The following is a 4,751-nucleotide window of genomic DNA, read 5'->3' as shown; positions in this document are numbered from 1 at the left end:
TGATTCGAGTCTCACTCTGTTGCCCAGACTGGAGTGCAGTGGCCGCTCCCGGCCACCGCAGCCTCGACCTGCTGGGCTCCAGCGATCCTTCCGCCTCAGCCTTCCAAGTAGCCGGAATTACAGGCATGCGCTACCACGCCCGGCTGATTTTTTTGAGTTATTGTAGAGATGAGGTCTCTCTGCCCAGGCGGGTCTCGAACCCGCGGGCTCAGGCAATCCACTCACCTCAGCCTCCCAAAGGCGTGGGATTACAGGCTGAGCCACCGAGCCCGGCTAAGCGTTTCCTTTTCTATACACCCTTGCCAGTATGTTGTTTTTGACTTATTAATGATAGCCACTGTGGTAGGTGATATCTCATTGTAGTTTTTATTTGCATTTCTCTGATGATTAGTAAGTCTGAGCATTTTTTCGTTTCTATTGGCTGCTTATATGTCATCTTTTGAGAAGTGTCTTTTCATGTCCTTTGACCACTTTTTGGTGGTGGTGTTTTTTTCCTTTCACTTGAGTTCCTTGTAGATCCTGGATGTTAGACCTTTGTCAGATGCATAGTTTGCACATATTTTTTCCCCATTCTGTGGACTGCCTCTTTACTCTCTGTTTGTTTTTTTTTAAAATTTCATGTATGAGTGAGATTATGCAGTATTTGTCTTTCTGTATCTAGCTTATTTACTTAACACAATATACTCCATGTTTATACATGTTGTTGCAAATGATTAGATTTCATTCTTTTATTATGGATGAATAGCATTCCATGCGTATATGTACCACATTTTCTTTATCCATTTATCTATTGTTAGGTATTTAGATTGATGATTCTATATCTTGGCTATTGTGAATAGTGTTACAATACACATAGGAGTACACATATCTCTTCCATATACTGATTTCATTTCCTTTGGATATATACCTAATTGTGGGATTAATTGATGAATAATATGGTCATTCTATTTTCTTTCTTTTTTTCTTTTTTTAGAGATAGGATCTCGCTATGCTTCCCAGACTAGAGTGCAATAGTGTGATCATAGCTCACCGCATCCCCTGGCCTCTTGGTCTCAAGTGATCTTCCTGCCTCAGTCTCCTGAATAGCTGGGATTACAGAGGCATGCCACCGTCCCCAGTTAAAAAAAAATTTTTTTTTTGAGTTGGAGTCTCATTCTGTCACCCAGGCTGGAGTGCAGTGTCATACTCACGGCCACCCCAGCATCAACATGCTGGGCTCCAGCAATCCTTCTGCCTCAGCCTTCCAAGTAGCCAGAACTATAGGCACACACTACCACGCCTGGCTACTTTTTTATTTATTGTAGAGATGAGGTCTCGCCAAGGTGCCCAGGCTGATCTTGAATCTGTGGGCTCAAGCAATCTACTTGCCTTGGCCTCCCAATGTGCTGGGATTACAGGCTGAGCCACCGAGAAATTTTTAATTTACTTTATGTTTTTAGACACTGGGTTTCAGTATGTTGCCTAGGCTGATTTCAAACTCCTAACCTCAAGCAATCCTGCCAAAAGTACTGTGATTACATGCATGAGCCACTGCACCTGGCCCAGGTTTTTTTTTCTTTTTTCCAAACACATATGACTTCGTTTTAATTTTAAACAACTTTTATAATTGAAATGATCATATGGTTTATGTCTTTCTGTTAATGTTGTCTTTCTTCATTTGGCCTATTTCACCTACCATAATATCCTTCAGGTTCATTCATGTTGCTGCAAATGGTAAGATTTGATTCCTTCCTTTCTTTCTAGTGCTGAATAGTATTTCGTGTTTGTATGTGTGTGTATCACATTTTCTTCATTCATTCAATTATAAGCACTTCGGAGGTTTTCATAACTTGTCTATTGTGAATAATGCTGCAATTAACATGGGAGTAGAGATAATATATCTTCAAAATCCTGACTTCAGCCCCTTTGGATCTGTATCCAGAAGTGGGATTGTTGGATAAGATGGTTGTACTATTTTTAATGTTTTGAGGAAACTATACTTTTTTCATAATGACTGTTGTCATTTGCATTTCACCAACAGTGTGCAAGGGTTGCCATTTCTCCACATCCCTGCTAACACTTGCTATCTCTGGCTTAAAAAAAAAAAAATAATAATAGCTATCCTATCAGGAGTGAGGTGGTATCTCCTTGTGGTTTTGAGTTACATTTCAAATGATTAGTACTTTGAGTGCCTTTCATGTACTTTGAGTGCCTTTCATGTACTTTTTGACCCATTGTATGACTTCTTTGGTGAAATGTCTATTCAGGTCCTTTGCCCATTTTCTAATCAAGTTATTTGATTTTCTGCTACTTAAGTTGTACACATTCTTTAATAATAATACATTCCAGTTTTTGAGGACCCATCCCCAAATGGAACCTACTTATAAAAAATTGTGCATTTATTTTTATGTGTTTATAAACATTAGCCACCTTCAAAGTACTCTCTGATGTAATATGCCTTCAAGACACTTTTTCAACTGCTCAAAACAGTTTTTGAACTCATCAGTTTTGAATTCTTTTAGCATTTCTGCCATTTTTTGTTTCACCTCTTCCACATCGACAAATTGTTTCTCTTTGATAATTTTTTTCATCTGGGAAAACAAAAAAGTCACTTGAGGTGAGATCGGGTGACTAGGTAGGGTGGGGCAGAGGATCATCACTCAACGTGGTGTTGGCAGGTGCATTTGTCATGGTGAAAGAACCAGTCATCTGTTTGCCACAACTCAGGATCTTTCTTCCACAAATCATGATGCAACTTTCAGAACTTTCAGATAAAAACTGGTTGACTGTTTAATCCAGAGGAACAAATTTTGAGTGTACTGCAAGGAGCCTACCCTCAAAAAAAAAAAAAAAAAAAAAAGAGATAATCCCATTTTGGGAGGTGGTCCCTCAGTACATTCCCACCAACAATATAGAAGTTTCCCCTTTTCTTTATAGCTACACTAGCATCTGTGTTTTTTAACTTATTTATGATAGCCATCCTTACTTGTGTTAGGTGGTAGCTCATTGTAGTTTTAACTTACATTTCTCTGATGATTAGTGAGTGTGAGCATTTTTTCATGTGTTTGTTGGCTGCTTGTAGGTCTTCCTTTGAGAAGTATCTGTTCATGTCCTTTGCCCACTTTTTAATGGGGATGTTTCATTTTCTCCTTTCACACTTTGTTTGAGTTCCCTGTAGGTTCTAGATGTTAGGCCTTTGTCATATGCATAACTTGCAAGTATTTTTTCTTATTCTGTGGATTGTCTCTTTACTCCCTTGATGGAAGTCAAGAATAGCATTATATTGGTGACATTTTTCTACAAGGAAATTCAAAGGATTCACTCACACAGGATATAAATATTTGTCAAAGAAATTTCCATTCTAGGTTGACCCATTTTGCCCCATAAGATTTGAGGCCTAGCCGGGCTTGGTGGCTTAGCCTGTAATCCCGCGCCTTTGGAAGGCTGAGGTGAGTGGATTGCCTGAGCCCGTGGGTTCGAGACCCGCCTGGGCAGCGAGACCTCATCTCTACAATGAATCAAAAAATCAGCCGGGTGTGGTAGCACATGCCAAGTTCCAGCTACTTGGAAGGCTGAGGCAGAAGGATCGCCGGAGCCCAGCAGGTCGAGGCTGCGGTGGCTGGGAGCGGCCACTGCACTCCAGTCTGGGCTACAGAGTGAGACTCCAACTCAAACAAAACAAAACAAAACAAAGCATTTGAGGCCTATTGCTTAGGTAAAATTTCTATAATTGTTTTAGTGGTCAACCTAGAGAAGCTTCACACTATCTCAGGCATCTTGCATTAAAGCAAGCCCAGCACTTATTGGGCCTATTGAAGCAACATATACCTCATTTATAAATTTTACTTATCCTTTGTCCAGGCTCCTTAAGTCATGAAGGTGCATTTTTGGAAGTGATTATAGCAGCATTAGGAGAGAGAGCATCATAATTCCACACTTTTTGAACCCAGACTAGGCTCTTGTTTCAGGTTCCTTAAAAGATGGTATTTCTGTAGTGTGCTGGCTCAGAAAGTATAAACTCTCTTTCCCTTCTGGATGAGGTGAAGGACCCACATCTGAGGATTGGCTTGGGGCCCTGAACACACAACCCTGCCATATGGGATGAGGGTAAGAACAATTCGCTCTATGAAGATCATGTGGCTGTGTGCCTATGATGTGATACCAAGGTTTCCTGTAGTTCCAAAACCTAAAACCTTGTTATCTGATATACCCAGTGGTTTAGAATGGTTTATGATAATAGACCTTTGCTCAGCCTTCCTTAGCATTCCAGTTAAAAATGAGGGTCAATATTTGTTTGCCTTTGTTTGAAAAAAAAAATAATAACAGTATACTTGGACTGTAATGTCACAGGGGTTTACTGAAGCCCTGTCTTACTTTTTCCTTGGTATTATATAAGGCCTTAAGGCTCTGCAGTTTTCATGAAATTCTACTATCATTCAGCATGTAGATGATCTGTGGTTATGCTCGTCAATAAAGAGGACTCTGAAAGCAACTGTTTCCTTTTTTTTTTTTTTTTGAGTGACATTCACATGACAGCTTTCCTACTGGAATGCACCCTGCATGAACCCCTGTAGCACAGGCACCGCATTTTCTTTTTGTTTTTTTGACATGCAGTCTCACTCACACACCCAGGCTGGATAGCACTGACATGCTGATCTCATTCACCGCAGACTCAACCTGCTGGGCTCATGCGATCCATCCACCTCAACCTTCCAAGTAACTAGAACTACAGGTGCGCACCACCACACCTGGCTTATTTTTTACTTATTGTA

Source organism: Carlito syrichta, unplaced genomic scaffold (genome assembly GCF_000164805.1).
Source record: "Carlito syrichta isolate Samal-C Ts95f unplaced genomic scaffold, Tarsius_syrichta-2.0.1 Scaffold119001, whole genome shotgun sequence".
NCBI classification, from domain to species: domain Eukaryota; kingdom Metazoa; phylum Chordata; class Mammalia; order Primates; family Tarsiidae; genus Carlito; species Carlito syrichta.
Note: the sequence above shows the minus strand (reverse complement) of the source record.